At 38.0% G+C, this 19,587-nt stretch overlaps 8 non-coding genes across 8 annotated transcripts; all 8 read left to right on the top strand.

Moving 5' to 3' along the window:
* Positions 1 to 802: 802 nt before the first annotated feature.
* Positions 803 to 875, top strand: AC3HAE_038961 (transfer RNA lysine (anticodon UUU)). The gene has a single exon. It is a non-coding gene; the product is annotated as a tRNA-Lys (tRNA).
* A 536-nt stretch (positions 876 to 1,411) lies between these two features.
* Positions 1,412 to 1,484, top strand: AC3HAE_038960 (transfer RNA lysine (anticodon UUU)). Its single transcript has one exon. It is a non-coding gene; the product is annotated as a tRNA-Lys (tRNA).
* Positions 1,485 to 6,283: 4,799 nt separating this feature from the next.
* On the top strand, positions 6,284 to 6,356 carry AC3HAE_038959 (transfer RNA lysine (anticodon UUU)). The gene has a single exon. It is a non-coding gene; the product is annotated as a tRNA-Lys (tRNA).
* A 1,145-nt stretch (positions 6,357 to 7,501) lies between these two features.
* AC3HAE_038958 (transfer RNA lysine (anticodon UUU)) lies at positions 7,502 to 7,574 on the top strand. The gene has a single exon. It is a non-coding gene; the product is annotated as a tRNA-Lys (tRNA).
* A 1,135-nt stretch (positions 7,575 to 8,709) lies between these two features.
* AC3HAE_038957 (transfer RNA lysine (anticodon UUU)) lies at positions 8,710 to 8,782 on the top strand. The gene has a single exon. It is a non-coding gene; the product is annotated as a tRNA-Lys (tRNA).
* Positions 8,783 to 9,927: 1,145 nt separating this feature from the next.
* AC3HAE_038956 (transfer RNA lysine (anticodon UUU)) lies at positions 9,928 to 10,000 on the top strand. The gene has a single exon. It is a non-coding gene; the product is annotated as a tRNA-Lys (tRNA).
* A 3,218-nt stretch (positions 10,001 to 13,218) lies between these two features.
* AC3HAE_038955 (transfer RNA lysine (anticodon UUU)) lies at positions 13,219 to 13,291 on the top strand. The gene has a single exon. It is a non-coding gene; the product is annotated as a tRNA-Lys (tRNA).
* A 536-nt stretch (positions 13,292 to 13,827) lies between these two features.
* On the top strand, positions 13,828 to 13,900 carry AC3HAE_038954 (transfer RNA lysine (anticodon UUU)). Its single transcript has one exon. It is a non-coding gene; the product is annotated as a tRNA-Lys (tRNA).
* Positions 13,901 to 19,587: the final 5,687 nt, after the last annotated feature.

Below are 19,587 nucleotides of genomic sequence, written 5' to 3'. Positions count from 1 at the left end.
CGCTACCTCTCACATGCTAAGCGAGCGCTCTACCATTTGAGCTAATTCCCCTATCTGTAAGAAATTTTATAAGATAAAAAGCAGTACCATCATTAAGCATAGCTTGTGGCTTTGAATTCCCTGTAGATGGTACAGGTACTTTTAATGGAAACCTAAAACATTTTTAATGTGGGAAAATGTTGAGTTTATTAAAGCCTGGATAGCTCAACCGGTAGAGCATCAGACTTTTAATCTGAGGGTCCAGGGTTCAAGTCCCTGTTCAGCCGGGAATTCAATTATAAGAACTTCATTGACACTTCATAGGTCGTTGAGTGCTAGAATAGATGCGCTCGTTATTGATACTTTACAAAGATTTAAAAACAGAAGCCTTGTGATCCTACAAAATGGACGTTTAACTAGTTACTTGTATTTATTGTGATTGACTAATTGACACTGTCTAAAATACAGAATGATGAGTCTCATTTTGTTTGACCTCTCAGCGGCAGAGGTTTTGGCTAATGAACCATGTGCTCTTCAACAAACTCCAGTTCAATTCTGATTACTGTGACCGTCATTGAAATGGAAATTCTGTGAAAATCTAAATTTATTGGAGAATGCGGGCATCGATCCCGCTACCTCTCACATGCTAAGCGAGCGCTCTACCATTTGAGCTAATTCCCCTATCTGTAAGACATATTATAAGATAAAAAGCAGTACCCTCATTAAACATAGCTTGTGGCTTTGAATTCCCTGTAGATGGTACAGGTACTTTTAATGGAAACCTAAAACATTTTTAATGTGGGAAAATGTTGAGTTTATTTATGCCTGGATAGCTCAGCCGGTAGAGCATCAGACTTTTAATCTGAGGGTCCAGGGTTCAAGTCCCTGTTCAGGCGGGAATTCAATTATAAGAACTTCATTGACACTTCATAGGTCGTTGAGTGCTAGAATAGATGCGGTCGTTATTGATACTTTACAAAGATTTAAAAACAGAAGCCTTGTGATCCTACAAATTGGACGTTTAAGTAGTTACTTGTATTTATTGTAATTGACTAATTGACACTGTCTAAAATACAGAATGATGAGTCTCATTTTGTTTGACCTCTCAGCTGCAGAGGTTTTGGCTAATGAACACTGTGCTCTTCAACAAACTCCAGTTCAATTCTGATTACTGTGACAGTCATTGAAATGGAAATTCTGTGAAAATCTAAATTTATTGGAGAATGCGGGCATCGATCCCGCTACCTCTCACATGCTAAGCGAGCGCTCTACCATTTGAGCTAATTCCCCTATCTGTAAGACATTTTATAAGATGAAAAGCAGTACCATCATTAAGCATAGCTTGTGGCTTTGAATTCCCTGTAGATGGTACAGGTACTTTTAATGGAAACCTAAAACATTTTTAATGTGGGAAAATGTTGAGTTTATTAATGCCTGGATAGCTCAGCCGGTAGAGCATCAGACTTTTAATCTGAGGGTCCAGGGTTCAAGTCCCTGTTCAGGCGGGAATTCAATTATAAGAACTTCATTGACACTTCATAGGTCGTTGAGTGCTAGATTAGATGTGCTCGTTATTGATACTTTACAAAGATTTAAAAACAGAAGCCTTGTGATCCTACAAATTGGACATTTAACTAGTTACTTGTATTTATTGTAATTGACTAATTGACACTGTCTAAAATACAGAATGATGAGTCTCATTTTGTTTGACCTCTCAGCTGCAGAGGTTTTGGCTAATGAACCATGTGCTCTTCAACAAACTCCAGTTCAATTCTGATTACTGTGACAGTCATTGAAATGGAAATTCTGTGAAAATCTAAATTTATTGGAGAATGCGGGCATCGATCCCGCTACCTCTCACATGCTAAGCGAGCGCTCTACCATTTGAGCTAATTCCCCTTTCTGTAAGACATCTTATAAGATAAAAAGCAGTACCCTCATTAAGCATAGCGTGTGGCTTTGAATTCCCTGTAGATGGTACAGGTACTTTTAATGGAAACCTAAAACATTTTTAATATGGGAAAATGTTGAGTTTATTGAAGCCTGGATAGCTCAGCCGGTAGAGCATCAGACTTTTAATCTGAGGGTCCAGCGTTCAAGTACCTGTTCAGGTGGGATTTCAGTTATAATAACTTCATTGACCCTTCATAGGTCATTGAGTGCTAGAATAGACGCGCTCGTTATTGATACTTTACAAAGATTTAAAAACAGAAGCCTTGTGATCCTACAAATTGGACGTTTAAGTAGTTACTTGTATTTATTGTAATTGACTAATTGACACTGTCTAAAATACAGAATGATGAGTCTCATTTTGTTTAACCTCTCAGCTGCAGAAGTTTTGGCTAATGAACCATGTGCTCTTCAACAAACTCCAGTTCAATTCTGATTACTGTGACAGTCATTGAAATGGAAATTCTGTGAAAATCTAAATTTATTGGAGAATGCGGGCATCAATCCCGCTACCTCTCACATGCTAAGCGAGCGCTCTACCATTTGAGCTAATTCCCCTATCTGTAAGACATTTTATAAGATAAAAAGCAGTACCCTCATTAAGCATAGCTTGTGGCTTTGAATTCCCTGTAGATGGTACAGGTACTTTTAATGGAAACCTAAAACATTTTTAATGTGGGAAAATGTTGAGTTTATTGAAGCCTGGATAGCTCAACCGGTAGAACATCAGACTTTTAATTTGAGGGTCCAGGGTTCAAGTCCCTGTTCAGGCGGGAATTCAATTATAAGAACTTCATTGACACTTCATAGGTCGTTGAGTGCTAGAATAGATGCGCTCGTTATTGATACTTTACAAAGATTTAAAAACAGAAGCCTTGTGATCCTACAAATTGGACGTTTAAGTAGTTACTTGTATTTATTGTAATTGACTAATTGACACTGTCTAAAATACAGAATGATGAGTCTCATTTTGTTTGACCTCTCACCTGCAGAGGTTTTGGCTAATGAACCATGTGCTCTTCAACAAACTACAGTTCAATTCTGATTACTGTGACAGTCATTGAAATGGAAATTCTGTGAAAATCTGAATTTATTGGAGAATGCGGGCATCGATCCCGCTACCTCTCACATGCTAAGCGAGCGCTCTACCATTTGAGCTAATTCCCCTATCTGTAAGACATATTATAAGATAAAAAGCAGTACCCTCATTAAGCATAGCTTGTGGCTTTGAATTCCCTGTAGATGGTACAGGTACTTTTAATGGAAACCTAAAACATTTTTAATGTGGGAAAATGTTGAGTTTATTGAAGCCTGGATAGCTCAACCGGTAGAGCATCAGACTTTTAATCTGAGGGTCCAGGGTTCAAGTCCCTGTTCAGCCGGGAATTCAATTATAAGAACTTCATTGACACTTCATAGGTCGTTGAGTGCTAGAATAGATGCGCTCGTTATTGATACTTTACAAAGATTTAAAAACAGAAGCCTTGTGATCCTACAAATTGGACGTTTAAGTAGTTACTTGTATTTATTGTAATTGACTAATTGACACTGTCTAAAATACAGAATGATGAGTCTCATTTTGTTTGACCTCTCACCTGCAGAGGTTTTGGCTAATGAACCATGTGCTCTTCAACAAACTCCAGTTCAATTCTGATTACTGTGACAGTCATTGAAATGGAAATTCTGTGAAAATCTGAATTTATTGGAGAATGCGGGCATCGATCCCGCTACCTCTCACATGCTAAGCGAGCGCTCTACCATTTGAGCTAATTCCCCTATCTGTAAGACATCTTATAAGATAAAAAGCAGTACCCTCATTAAGCATAGCTTGTGGCTTTGAATTCCCTGTAGATGGTACAGGTACTTTTAATGGAAACCTAAAACATTTTTAATGTGGGAAAATGTTGAGTTTATTGAAGCCTGGATAGCTCAACCGGTAGAGTATCAGACTTTTAATCTGAGGGTCCAGGGTTCAAGTCCCTGTTCAGCCGGGAATTCAATTATAAGAACTTCATTGACACTTCATAGGTCGTTGAGTGCTAGAATAGATGCGCTCGTTATTGATACTTTACAAAGATTTAAAAACAGAAGCCTTGTGATCCTACAAAATGGACGTTTAACTAGTTACTTGTATTTATTGTGATTGACTAATTGACACTGTCTAAAATACAGAATGATGAGTCTCATTTTGTTTGACCTCTCAGCGCCAGAGGTTTTGGCTAATGAACCATGTGCTCTTCAACAAACTCCAGTTCAATTCTGATTACTGTGACAGTCATTGAAATGGAAATTCTGTGAAAATCTGAATTTATTGGAGAATGCGGGCATCGATCCCGCTACCTCTCACATGCTAAGCGAGCGCTCTACCATTTGAGCTAATTCCCCTATCTGTACTACATTTTATAAGATGAAAAGCAGTACCATCATTAAGCATAGCTTGTGGCTTTGAATTCCCTGTAGATGGTACAGGTACTTTTAATGGAAACCTAAAACATTTTTAATGTGGGAAAATGTTGAGTTTATTAATGCCTGGATAGCTCAGCCGGTAGAGCATCAGACTTTTAATCTGAGGGTCCAGGGTTCAAGTCCCTGATCAGGCGGGAATTCAATTATAAGAACTTCATTGACACTTCATAGGTCGTTGAGTGCTAGATTAGATGCGCTCGTTATTGATACTTTACAAAGATTTAAAAACAGAAGCCTTGTGATCCTACAAATTGGACATTTAACTAGTTACTTGTATTTATTGTAATTGACTAATTGACACTGTCTAAAATACAGAATGATGAGTCTCATTTTGTTTGACCTCTCACCTGCAGAGGTTTTGGCTAATGAACCATGTGCTCTTCAACAAACTCCAGTTCAATTCTGATTACTGTGACAGTCATTGAAATGGAAATTCTGTGAAAATCTGAATTTATTGGAGAATGCGGGCATCCATCCCGCTACCTCTCACATGCTAAGCGAGCGCTCTACCATTTGAGCTAATTCCCCTATCTGTAAGACATTTTATAAGATAAAAAGCAGTACCATCATTAAGCATAGCTTGTGGCTTTGAATTCCCTGTAGATGGTACAGGTACTTTTAATGGAAACCTAAAACATTTTTAATGTGGGAAAATGTTGAGTTTATTAATGCCTGGATAGCTCAGCCGGTAGAGCATCAGACTTTTAATCTGAGGGTCCAGGGTTCAAGTCCCTGATCAGGCGGGAATTCAATTATAATAACTTCATTGACACTTCATAGGTCGTTGAGTGCTAGATTAGATGCGCTCGTTATTGATACTTTACAAAGATTTAAAAACAGAAGCCTTGTGATCCTACAAATTGGACATTTAACTAGTTACTTGTATTTATTGTAATTGACTAATTGACACTGTCTAAAATACAGAATGATGAGTCTCATTTTGTTTGACCTCTCACCTGCAGAGGTTTTGGCTAATGAACCATGTGCTCTTCAACAAACTCCAGTTCAATTCTGATTACTGTGACAGTCATTGAAATGGAAATTCTGTGAAAATCTGAATTTATTGGAGAATGCGGGCATCGATCCCGCTACCTCTCACATGCTAAGCGAGCGCTCTACCATTTGAGCTAATTCCCCTATCTGTACTACATTTTATAAGATGAAAAGCAGTACCATCATTAAGCATAGCTTGTGGCTTTGAATTCCCTGTAGATGGTACAGGTACTTTTAATGGAAACCTAAAACATTTTTAATGTGGGAAAATGTTGAGTTTATTAATGCCTGGATAGCTCAGCCGGTAGAGCATCAGACTTTTAATCTGAGGGTCCAGGGTTCAAGTCCCTGATCAGGCGGGAATTCAATTATAAGAACTTCATTGACACTTCATAGGTCGTTGAGTGCTAGATTAGATGCGCTCGTTATTGATACTTTACAAAGATTTAAAAACAGAAGCCTTGTGATCCTACAAATTGGACATTTAACTAGTTACTTGTATTTATTGTAATTGACTAATTGACACTGTCTAAAATACAGAATGATGAGTCTCATTTTGTTTGACCTCTCACCTGCAGAGGTTTTGGCTAATGAACCATGTGCTCTTCAACAAACTCCAGTTCAATTCTGATTACTGTGACAGTCATTGAAATGGAAATTCTGTGAAAATCTGAATTTATTGGAGAATGCGGGCATCCATCCCGCTACCTCTCACATGCTAAGCGAGCGCTCTACCATTTGAGCTAATTCCCCTATCTGTAAGACATTTTATAAGATAAAAAGCAGTACCATCATTAAGCATAGCTTGTGGCTTTGAATTCCCTGTAGATGGTACAGGTACTTTTAATGGAAACCTAAAACATTTTTAATGTGGGAAAATGTTGCGTTTATTGATGCCTGGATAGCTCAGCCGGTAGAGCATCAGACTTTTAATCTGAGGGTCCAGGGTTCAAGTCCCTGTTCAGGCGGGAATTCAATTATAAGAACTTCATTGACACTTCATAGGTCGTTGAGTGCTAGAATAGATGCGGTCGTTATTGATACTTTACAAAGATTTAAAAACAGAAGCCTTGTGATCCTACAAATTGGACGTTTAAGTAGTTACTTGTATTTATTGTAATTGACTAATTGACACTGTCTAAAATACAGAATGATGAGTCTCATTTTGTTTGACCTCTCAGCTGCAGAGGTTTTGGCTAATGAACCATGTGCTCTTCAACAAACTCCAGTTCAATTCTGATTACTGTGACAGTCATTGAAATGGAAATTCTGTGAAAATCTAAATTTATTGGAGAATGCGGGCATCGATCCCGCTACCTCTCACATGCTAAGCGAGCGCTCTACCATTTGAGCTAATTCCCCTTTCTGTAAGACATCTTATAAGATAAAAAGCAGTACCCTCATTAAGCATAGCGTGTGGCTTTGAATTCCCTGTAGATGGTACAGGTACTTTTAATGGAAACCTAAAACATTTTTAATATGGGAAAATGTTGAGTTTATTGAAGCCTGGATAGCTCAGCCGGTAGAGCATCAGACTTTTAATCTGAGGGTCCAGCGTTCAAGTACCTGTTCAGGTGGGATTTCAGTTATAATAACTTCATTGACCCTTCATAGGTCATTGAGTGCTAGAATAGACGCGCTCGTTATTGATACTTTACAAAGATTTAAAAACAGAAGCCTTGTGATCCTACAAATTGGACGTTTAAGTAGTTACTTGTATTTATTGTAATTGACTAATTGACACTGTCTAAAATACAGAATGATGAGTCTCATTTTGTTTAACCTCTCACCTGCAGAGGTTTTGGCTAATGAACCATGTGCTCTTCAACAAACTCCAGTTCAATTCTGATTACTGTGACAGTCATTGAAATGGAAATTCTGTGAAAATCTAAATTTATTGGAGAATGCGGGCATCAATCCCGCTACCTCTCACATGCTAAGCGAGCGCTCTACCATTTGAGCTAATTCCCCTATCTGTAAGACATTTTATAAGATAAAAAGCAGTACCATCATTAAGCATAGCTTGTGGCTTTGAATTCCCTGTAGATGGTACAGGTACTTTTAATGGAAACCTAAAACATTTTTAATGTGGGAAAATGTTGTGTTTATTGATGCCTGGATAGCTCAGCCGGTAGAGCATCAGACTTTTAATCTGAGGGTCCAGGGTTCAAGTCCCTGTTCAGGCGGGAATTCAATTATAAGAACTTCATTGACACTTCATAGGTCGTTGAGTGCTAGAATAGATGCGCTCGTTATTGATACTTTACAAAGATTTAAAAACAGAAGCCTTGTGATCCTACAAATTGGACGTTTAAGTAGTTACTTGTATTTATTGTAATTGACTAATTGACACTGTCTAAAATACAGAATGATGAGTCTCATTTTGTTTGACCTCTCACCTGCAGAGGTTTTGGCTAATGAACCATGTGCTCTTCAACAAACTCCAGTTCAATTCTGATTACTGTGACAGTCATTGAAATGGAAATTCTGTATTTATTAGAGAATTCGGGCATCGATCCCGCTACCTCTCACATGCTAAGCGAGCGCTCTACCATTTGAGCTAATTCCCCTATCTGTAAGACATCTTATAAGATAAAAAGCAGTACCCTCATTAAGCATAGCTTGTGGCTTTGAATTCCCTGTAGATGGTACAGGTACTTTTAATGGAAACCTAAAACATTTTTAATGTGGGAAAATGTTGAGTTTATTGAAGCCTGGATAGCTCAACCGGTAGAACATCAGACTTTTAATTTGAGGGTCCAGGGTTCAAGTCCCTGTTCAGCCGGGAATTCAATTATAAGAACTTCATTGACACTTCATAGGTCGTTGAGTGCTAGAATAGATGCGCTCGTTATTGATACTTTACAAAGATTTAAAAACAGAAGCCTTGTGATCCTACAAAATGGACGTTTAACTAGTTACTTGTATTTATTGTGATTGACTAATTGACACTGTCTAAAATACAGAATGATGAGTCTCATTTTGTTTGACCTCTCAGCGCCAGAGGTTTTGGCTAATGAACCATGTGCTCTTCAACAAACTCCAGTTCAATTCTGATTACTGTGACCGTCATTGAAATGGAAATTCTGTGAAAATCTAAATTTATTGGAGAATGCGGGCATCGATCCCGCTACCTCTCACATGCTAAGCGAGCGCTCTACCATTTGAGCTAATTCCCCTATCTGTAAGACATATTATAAGATAAAAAGCAGTACCCTCATTAAACATAGCTTGTGGCTTTGAATTCCCTGTAGATGGTACAGGTACTTTTAATGGAAACCTAAAACATTTTTAATATGGGTAAATGTTGAGTTTATTGAAGCCTGGATAGCTCAGCCGGTAGAGCATCAGACTTTTAATCTGAGGGTCCAGGGTTCAAGTCCCTGTTCAGGCGGGAATTCAATTATAAGAACTTCATTGACACTTCATAGGTCGTTGAGTGCTAGAATAGATGCGCTCGTTATTGATACTTTACAAAGATTTAAAAACAGAAGCCTTGTGATCCTACAAATTGGACATTTAACTAGTTGCTTGTATTTATTGTAATTGACTAATTGACACTGTCTAAAATACAGAATGATGAGTCTTATTTTGTTTGACCTCTCAGCTGCAGAGGTTTTGGCTAATGAACCATGTGCTCTTCAACAAACTCCAGTTCAATTCTGATTACTGTGACAGTCATTGAAATGGAAATTCTGTGAAAATCTAAATTTATTGGAGAATGCGGGCATCGATCCCGCTACCTCTCACATGCTAAGCGAGCGCTCTACCATTTGAGCTAATTCCCCGTTCTGTAAGACATCTTATAAGATAAAAAGCAGTACCCTCATTAAGCATAGCGTGTGGCTTTGAATTCCCTGTAGATGGTACAGGTACTTTTAATGGAAACCTAAAACATTTTTAATATGGGAAAATGTTGAGTTCATTGAAGCCTGGATAGCTCAACCGGTAGAGCCTCAGACTTTTAATCTGAGGGTCCAGGGTTCAAGTCCCTGTTCAGCCGGGAATTCAATTATAAGAACTTCATTGACATTTCATAGGTCGTTGAGTGCTAGAATAGATGCGCTCGTTATTGATACTTTACAAAGATTTAAAAACAGAAGCCTTGTGATCCTACAAAATGGACGTTTAACTAGTTACTTGTATTTATTGTGATTGACTAATTGACACTGTCTAAAATACAGAATGATGAGTCTCATTTTGTTTGACCTCTCAGCTGCAGAGGTTTTGGCTAATGAACACTGTGCTCTTCAACAAACTCCAGTTCAATTCTGATTACTGTGACAGTCATTGAAATGGAAATTCTGTGAAAATCTAAATTTATTGGAGAATGCGGGCATCGATCCCGCTACCTCTCACATGCTAAGCGAGCGCTCTACCATTTGAGCTAATTCCCCTATCTGTAAGACATTTTATAAGATGAAAAGCAGTACCATCATTAAGCATAGCTTGTGGCTTTGAATTCCCTGTAGATGGTACAGGTACTTTTAATGGAAACCTAAAACATTTTTAATGTGGGAAAATGTTGAGTTTCTTAATGCCTGGATAGCTCAGCCGGTAGAGCATCAGACTTTTAATCTGAGGGTCCAGGGTTCAAGTCCCTGTTCAGGCGGGAATTCAATTATAAGAACTTCATTGACACTTCATAGGTCGTTGAGTGCTAGATTAGATGCGCTCGTTATTGATACTTTACAAAGATTTAAAAACAGAAGCCTTGTGATCCTACAAATTGGACATTTAACTAGTTACTTGTATTTATTGTAATTGACTAATTGACACTGTCTAAAATACAGAATGATGAGTCTCATTTTGTTTGACCTCTCAGCTGCAGAGGTTTTGGCTAATGAACCATGTGCTCTTCAACAAACTCCAGTTCAATTCTGATTACTGTGACAGTCATTGAAATGGAAATTCTGTGAAAATCTAAATTTATTGGAGAATGCGGGCATCGATCCCGCTACCTCTCACATGCTAAGCGAGCGCTCTACCATTTGAGCTAATTCCCCTATCTGTAAGACATCTTATAAGATAAAAAGCAGTACCCTCATTAAGCATAGCTTGTGGCTTTGAATTCCCTGTAGATGGTACAGGTACTTTTAATGGAAACCTAAAACATTTTTAATATGGGAAAATGTTGAGTTTATTGAAGCCTGGATAGCTCAGCCGGTAGAGCATTAGACTTTTAATCAGAAGGTCCAGCGTTCAAGTCCCTGTTCAGGCGGGAATTCAATTATAAGAACTTCATTGACACTTCATAGGTCGTTGAGTGCTAGAATAGATGCGCTCGTTATTGATACTTTACAAAGATTTAAAAACAGAAGCCTTGTGATCCTACAAATTGGACATTTAACTAGTTACTTGTATTTATTGTAATTGACTAATTGACACTGTCTAAAATACAGAATGATGAGTCTCATTTTGTTTGACCTCTCAGCTGCAGAGGTTTTGGCTAATGAACCATGTGCTCTTCAACAAACTCTGGTTCAATTCTGATTACTGTGACAGTCATTGAAATGGAAATTCTGTGAAAATCTAAATTTTTTGGAGAATGCGGGCATCGATCCCGCTACCTCTCACATGCTAAGCGAGCGCTCTACCATTTGAGCTAATTCCCCTATCTGTAAGACATCTTATAAGATAAAAAGCAGTACCCTCATTAAGCATAGCTTGTGGCTTTGAATTCCCTGTAGATGGTACAGGTACTTTTAATGGAAACCTAAAACATTTTTAATATGGGAAAATGTTGAGTTTATTGAAGCCTGGATAGCTCAGCCGGTAGAGCATTAGACTTTTAATCAGAAGGTCCAGCGTTCAAGTCCCTGTTCAGGCGGGAATTCAATTATAAGAACTTCATTGACACTTCATAGGTCGTTGAGTGCTAGAATAGATGCGCTCGTTATTGATACTTTACAAAGATTTAAAAACAGAAGCCTTGAGATCCTACAAATTGGACATTTAACTAGTTACTTGTATTTATTGTAATTGACTAATTGACACTGTCTAAAATACAGAATGATGAGTCTCATTTTGTTTGACCTCTCAGCTGCAGAGGTTTTGGCTAATGAACCATGTGCTCTTCAACAAACTCCAGTTCAATTCTGATTACTGTGACAGTCATTGAAATGGAAATTCTGTGAAAATCTAAATTTATTGGAGAATGCGGGCATCGATCCCGCTACCTCTCACATGCTAAGCGAGTGCTCTACCATTTGAGCTAATTCCCCTATCTGTAAGACAGCTTAGGCGGGGTCCCTGTTCAGGCGGGAATTCAATTATAAGAACTTCATTGACACTTCATAGGTCGTTGAGTGCTAGAATAGATGCGCTCGTTATTGATACTTTACAAAGATTTAAAAACAGAAGCCTTGTGATCCTACAAATTGGACATTTAACTAGTTACTTATATTTATTGTAATTGACTAATTGACACTGTCTAAAATACAGAATGATGAGTCTCATTTTGTTTGACCCCTCAGCTGCAGAGGTTTTGGCTAATGAACCATGTGCTCTTCAACAAACTCCAGTTCAATTCTGATTACTGTGACAGTCATTGAAATGGAAATTCTGTGAAAATCTAAATTTATTGGAGAATGCGGGCATCGATCCCGCTACCTCTCACATGCTAAGCGAGCGCTCTACCATTTGAGCTAATTCCCCTATCTGTAAGACATCTTATAAGATAAAAAGCAGTACCCTCATTAAGCATAGCTTGTGGCTTTGAATTCCCTGTAGATGGTACAGGTACTTTTAATGGAAACCTAAAACATTTTTAATATGGGAAAATGTTGAGTTTATTGAAGCCTGGATAGCTCAGCCGGTAGAGCATTAGACTTTTAATCAGAAGGTCCAGCGTTAAAGTCCCTGTTCAGGCGGGAATTCAATTATAAGAACTTCATAGGTCGTTGAGTGCTAGAATAGATGCGCTCGTTATTGATACTTTACAAAGATTTAAAAACAGAAGCCTTGTGATCATACAAATTGGACATTTAACTAGTTACTTATATTTATTGTAATTGACTAATTGACACTGTCTAAAATACAGAATGATGAGTCTCATTTTGTTTGACCCCTCAGCTGCAGAGGTTTTGGCTAATGAACCATGTGCTCTTCAACAAACTCCAGTTCAATTCTGATTACTGTGACAGTCATTGAAATGGAAATTCTGTGAAAATCTAAATTTATTGGAGAATGCGGGCATCGATCCCGCTACCTCTCACATGCTAAGCGAGCGCTCTACCATTTGAGCTAATTCCCCTATCTGTAAGACATCTTAGGCGGGGTCCCTGTTCAGGCGGGAATTCAATTATAAGAACTTCATTGACACTTCATAGGTCGTTGAGTGCTAGAATAGATGCGCTCGTTATTGATACTTTACAAAGATTTAAAAACAGAAGCCTTGTGATCCTACAAATTGGACATTTAACTAGTTACTTATATTTATTGTAATTGACTAATTGACACTGTCTAAAATACAGAATGATGAGTCTCATTTTGTTTGACCTCTCAGCTGCAGAGGTTTTGGCTAATGAACCATGTGCTCTTCAACAAACTCTGGTTCAATTCTGATTACTGTGACAGTCATTGAAATGGAAATTCTGTGAAAATCTAAATTTATTGGAGAATGCGGGCATCGATCCCGCTACCTCTAACATGCTATGCGTGCGCTCTACCATTTGAGCTAATTCCCCTATCTGTAAGACATCTTATAAGATAAAAAGCAGTACCCTCATTAAGCATAGCTTGTGGCTTTGAATTCCCTGTAGATGGTACAGGTACTTTTAATGGAAACCTAAAACATTTTTAATATGGGAAAATGGTGAGTTTATTGAAGCCTGGATAGCTCAGACGGTAGAGCATCAGACTTTTAATCTGAGGGTCCAGGGTTCAAGTCCCTGTTCAGGCGGGAATTCAAATGTAAGATCTTCATTCACACTTCATAGGTCGTTGAGTGCTAGAATACATGCGCTCGTTATTGATACTTTACAAAGATTTAAAAACAGAAGCCTTGCGATCCTACAAATTGGACGTTTAAGTAGTTACTTGTATTTATTGTAATTGACTAATTGACACTGTCTAAAATACAGAATGATGAGTCTCATTTTGTTTGACCTCTCACCTGCAGAGGTTTTGGCTAATGAACCATGTGCTCTTCAACAAACTCCAGTTCAATTCTGATTACTGTGACAGTCATTGAAATGGAAATTCTGTGAAAATCTAAATTTATTGGAGAATGCGGGCATCTATCCCGCTACCTCTCACATGCTAAGCGAGCGCTCTACCATTTGAGCTAATTCCCCTATCTGTAAGACATCTTATAAGATAAAAAGCAGTACTCTCATTAAGCATAGCTTGTGGCTTTGAATTCCCTGTAGATGGTACAGGTACTTTTAATGGAAACCTAAAACATTTTTAATATGGGAAAATGTTGGGTTTATTGAAGCCTGGATAGCTCAGACGGTAGAGCATCAGACTTTTAATCTGAGGGTCCAGGGTTCAAGTCCCTGTTCAGGCGGGAATTCAAATATAAGAACTTCATTGACACTTCATAGGTCGATGAGTGCTAGAATAGATGCGCTCGTTTTTGATACTTTACAAAGATTTAAAAACAGAAGCCTTGTGATCCTACAAATTGGACGTTTAAGTAGTTACTTGTATTTATTGTAATTGACTAATTGACACTGTCTAAAATACAGAATGATGAGTCTCATTTTGTTTGACCTCTCACCTGCAGAGGTTTTGGCTAATGAACCATGTGCTCTTCAACAAACTCCAGTTCAATTCTGATTACTGTGACAGTCATTGAAATGGAAATTCTGTGAAAATCTAAATTTATTGGAGAATGCGGGCATCTATCCCGCTACCTCTCACATGCTAAGCGAGCGCTCTACCATTTGAGCTAATTCCCCTATCTGTAAGACATCTTATAAGATAAAAAGCAGTACCCTCATTAAGCATAGCTTGTGGCTTTGAATTCCCTATAGATGGTACAGGTACTTTTAATGGAAACCTAAAACATTTTTTATGTGGGAAAATGTTGAGTTAATTGAAGCCTGGATAGCTCAGCCGGTAGAGCATCAGACTTTTATTCTGAGGATACAGGGTTCAAGTCTCTGTTCAGGTGGGAATTCAACTATAAGAACTTAATTGACACTGCATAGGTCGTAGAGTGCTAGAATAGATGCGCTCGTTATTGATACTTTACAAAGATTTAAAAACAGAAGCCTTGTGATCCTGCAAATTGGACGTTTAACTAGTTACTTGTATTTATTGTAATTGACTAATTGACACTGTCTAAAATACAGAATGATGAGTCTCATTTTGTTTAACCCCTCAGCTGCAGAGGTTTTGGCTAATGAACCATGTGCTCTTCAACAAACTCCAGTTCAATTCTGATTACTGTGACAGTCATTGAAATGGAAATTCTGTGAAATTCAAAAGACATTGGAGAATGCGGGTATCGATCCCGTTACCTCTCACATGCTAAGAGAGCGCTCTACTATTTGAGCTAATTCCCCTTTCTGTAAGACATCTTATGAGATAAAAAGCAGTACCCTCATTAAGCATAGCTTGTGGCTTTGAATTCCCTATAGATGGTACAGGTACTTTTAATGGAAACCTAAAACATTTTTTATGTGGGAAAATGTTGAGTTAATTGAAGCCTGGATAGCTCAGCCGGTAGAGCATCAGACTTTTATTCTGAGGATACAGGGTTCAAGTCTCTGTTCAGGTGGGAATTCAACTATAAGAACTTAATTGACACTGCATAGGTCGTAGAGTGCTAGAATAGATGCGCTCGTTATTGATACTTTACAAAGATTTAAAAACAGAAGCCTTGTGATCCTGCAAATTGGACGTTTAACTAGTTACTTGTATTTATTGTAATTGACTAATTGACACTGTCTAAAATACAGAATGATGAGTCTCATTTTGTTTAACCCCTCAGCTGCAGAGGTTTTGGCTAATGAACCATGTGCTCTTCAACAAACTCCAGTTCAATTCTGATTACTGTGACAGTCATTGAAATGGAAATTCTGTGAAATTCAAAAGACATTGGAGAATGCGGGTATCGATCCCGTTACCTCTCACATGCTAAGAGAGCGCTCTACTATTTGAGCTAATTCCCCTTTCTGTAAGACATCTTATGAGATAAAAAGCAGTACCCTCATTAAGCATAGCTTGTGGCTTTGAATTCCCTGTAGATGGTACAGGTACTTTTAATGGAAACCTAAAACATTTTTAATGTGGGAAAATGTTAAGTTAATTGAAGCCTGGATAGCTCAGCCGGTAGAGCATCATACTTTTATTCTGAGGTTACAGGGTTCAAGTCCCTGTTCAGGCGGGAATTCAACTATAAGAACTTCATTGACACTTCATAGGTCGTTGAGTGCTAGAATAGATGTGCTCGTTATTGATACTTTACAAAGATTTAAAAACGGAATCCTTGTGATCCTGACAATTCGACGTTTAACTAGTTACTTGTATTTATTGTAATTGACTAATTGACACTGTCTAAAATACAGAATAATGTGTCTCATTTTGTTTAACCTCTCAGCTGCAGAGGTTTTGGCTAATGAACCATGTGCTCTCCAACAAACTCCAGTTCAATTCTGATTACTGTGACAGTCATTGAAATGGAAATTCTGTGAAATTCAAAAGACATTGGAGAATGCGGGCATCGATCCCGCTACCTCTCACATGCTAAGAGAGCGCTCTACTATTTGAGCTAATTCCCCTTTCTGTAAGACATCTCATGAGATAAAAAGCAGTACCCTCATTAAGCATAACTTGTGGCTTTGAATTCCCTGTAGATGGTACAGGTACTTTTAATGGAAACCTAAAACATTTTTAATGTGGGAAAATGTTAAGTTAATTGAAGCCTGGATAGCTCAGCCGGTAGAGCATCAGACTTTTATTCTGAGGGTACAGGGTTCAAGTCCCTGTTCAGGTGGGAATTCAACTATAAGAACTTCATTGACACTTCATAGGTCGTAGAGTGCTAGAATAGATGCGCTCGTTATTGATACTTTACAAAGATTTAAAAACAGAAGCCTTGTGATCCTGCAAATTGGACGTTTAACTAGTTACTTGTATTTATTGTAATTGACTAATTGACACTGTCTAAAATACAGAATGATGAGTCTCATTTTGTTTAACCCCTCAGCTGCAGAGGTTTTGGCTAATGAACCATGTGCTCTTCAACAAACTCCAGTTCAATTCTGATTACTGTGACAGTCATTGAAATGGAAATTCTGTGGAAGTCTAAATTTATTGGAGAATGCGGGCATCGATCCCGCTACCTCTCACATGCTAAGCGAGTGCTCTACCATTTGAGCTAATTCCCCTATCTCTAAGACTTCTTATAAGATAAAAAGCAGTACCCTCATTAGGCATAGCTTGTGGCTTTGAATTCCCTGTAGATGGTACAGGTACTTTTAATGGAAACCTAAAACATTTTTAATGTGGGAAAATGTTGAATTTATTAAAGCCTGGATAGCTCAGCTGGTAGAGAATTAGACTTTTAATGTGAGGGTCCAGGGTTCAAGTCCCTGTTCTGGCAGGAATTCAATTATAAGAACTTCATTGACACTTCATAGGTCGTTGAGTGCTAGAATAGATGCGCTCGTTATTGATACTTTACAAAGATTTAAAAACAGAAGCCTTGTGATCCTACAAATTGGACGTTTAACTAGTTACTTGTATTTATTGTAATTGACTAATTGACACTGTCTAAAATACAGAATGATGAGACTCATTTTGTTTGACCTCTCAGCGGCAGAGGTTTTGGCTAATGAACCATGTGCTCTTCAACAAACTCCAGTTCAATTCTGATTACTGTGACAGTCATTGAAATCGAAATTCTGTGAAAATCTAAATTTATTGGAGAATGCGGGCATCGATCCCGCTACCTCTCACATGCTAAGCGAGCGCTCTACCATTTGAGCTAATTCCCCTATCTGTAAGACATTTTATAAGATAAAAAGCAGTACCATCATTAAGCATAGCTTGTGGCTTTGAATTCCCTGTAGATGGTACAGGTACTTTTAATGGAAACCTAAAACATTTTTAATGTGGGAAAATGTTGGGTTTATTGAAGCCTGGATAGCTCCGCCGGTAGAGCATCAGACTTTTAATCTGAGTGTCCAGGGTTCAAGTCCCTGTTCAGGTGGGAATTCAATTATAAGAACTTCATTGACACTTCATAGGTCGTTGAGTGCTAGAATAGACGCGCTCGTTATTGATACTTTACAAAGATTTAAAAACAGAATCCTTGTGATCCTGACAATTCGACGTTTAACTAGTTACTTGTATTTATTGTAATTGACTAATTGACACTGTCTAAAATACAGAATGATGTGTCTCATTTTGTTTAACCTCTCAGCTGCAGAGGTTTTGGCTAATTAACCATGTGCTCTTCAACAAACTCCAGTTCATTTCTGATTACTGTGACAGTCATTGAAATGGAAATTCTGTGAAAATCTAAATTTATTGGAGAATGCGGCCATCAATCCCGCTACCTCTCACATGCTAAGCGAGCGCCCTACCATTTGAGCTAATTCCCCTATCTGTAAGACATTTTATAAGATGAAAAGCAGTACCATCATTAAGCAGAGCTTGTGGCTTTGAATTCCCTGTAGATGGTACAGGTACTTTTAATGGAAACCTAAAACATTTTTAATGTGGGAAAATGTTGAGTTTATTGAAGCCTGGTTAGCTCAGCCGGTAGAGCATCAGACTTTTAATCTGAGGGTCCAGGGTTCAATTCCCTGTTCAGGTGGGAATTCAATTATAAGAACTTCATTGACACTTCATAGGTCGTTGAGTGCTAGAATAGATGTGCTTGTTATTGATACTTTACAAAGATTTAAAAACAGAAGCCTTGTGATCCTACAAATTGGACGTTTAACTAGTTACTTGTATTTATTGTAATTGACTAATTGACACTGTCTAAAATACAGAATGATGAGACTCATTTTGTTTGACCTCTCAGCGGCAGAGGTTTTGGCTAATGAACCATGTGCTCTTCAACAAACTCCAGTTCAATTCTGATTACTGTGACAGTCATTGAAATCGAAATTCTGTGAAAATCTAAATTCATTGGAGAATGCGGGCATCGATCCCGCTACCTCTCACATGCTAAGCGAGCGCTCTACCATTTGAGCTAATTCCCCTATCTGTAAGACATTTTATAAGATAAAAAGCAGTACCATCATTAAGCTTAGCTTGTGGCTTTGAATTCCCTGTAGATGGTACAGGTACTTTTAATGGAAACCTAAAACATTTTTAATGTGGGAAAATGTTGGGTTTATTGAAGCCTGGATAGCTCCGCCGGTAGAGCATCAGACTTTTAATCTGAGTGTCCAGGGTTCAAGTCCCTGTTCAGGTGGGAATTCAATTATAAGAACTTCATTGACACTTCATAGGTCGTTGAGTGCTAGAATAGACGCGCTCGTTATTGATACTTTACAAAGATTTAAAAACAGAATCCTTGTGATCCTGACAATTCGACGTTTAACTAGTTACTTGTATTTATTGTAATTGACTAATTGACACTGTCTAAAATACAGAATGATGTGTCTCATTTTGTTTAACCTCTCAGCTGCAGAGGTTTTGGCTAATGAACCATGTGCTCTTCAACAAACTCCAGTTCATTTCTGATTACTGTGACAGTCATTGAAATGGAAATTCTGTGAAAATCTAAATTTATTGGAGAATGCGGCCATCAATCCCGCTACCTCTCACATGCTAAGCGAGCGCCCTACCATTTGAGCTAATTCCCCTATCTGTAAGACATTTTATAAGATGAAAAGCAGTACCATCATTAAGCAGAGCTTGTGGCTTTGAATTCCCTGTAGATGGTACAGGTACTTTTAATGGAAACCTAAAACATTTTTAATGTGGGAAAATGTTGAGTTTATTGAAGCCTGGTTAGCTCAGCCGGTAGAGCATCAGACTTTTAATCTGAGGGTCCAGGGTTCAATTCCCTGTTCAGGTGGGAATTCAATTATAAGAACTTCATTGACACTTCATAGGTCGTTGAGTGCTAGAATAGATGTGCTTGTTATTGATACTTTACAAAGATTTAAAAACAGAAGCCTTGTGATCCTACAAATTGGACGTGTAACTAGTTACTTGTATTTATTGTAATTGACTAATTGACACTGTCTAAAATACAGAATGATGAGTCTCATTTTGTTTGAC

Source organism: Micromesistius poutassou, assembly GCF_964030765.1.
Source record: "Micromesistius poutassou genome assembly, chromosome: 23".
Lineage (NCBI taxonomy): Eukaryota > Metazoa > Chordata > Actinopteri > Gadiformes > Gadidae > Micromesistius > Micromesistius poutassou.
Note: the sequence above shows the minus strand (reverse complement) of the source record. Positions and strands in the feature narration are given on the sequence as shown.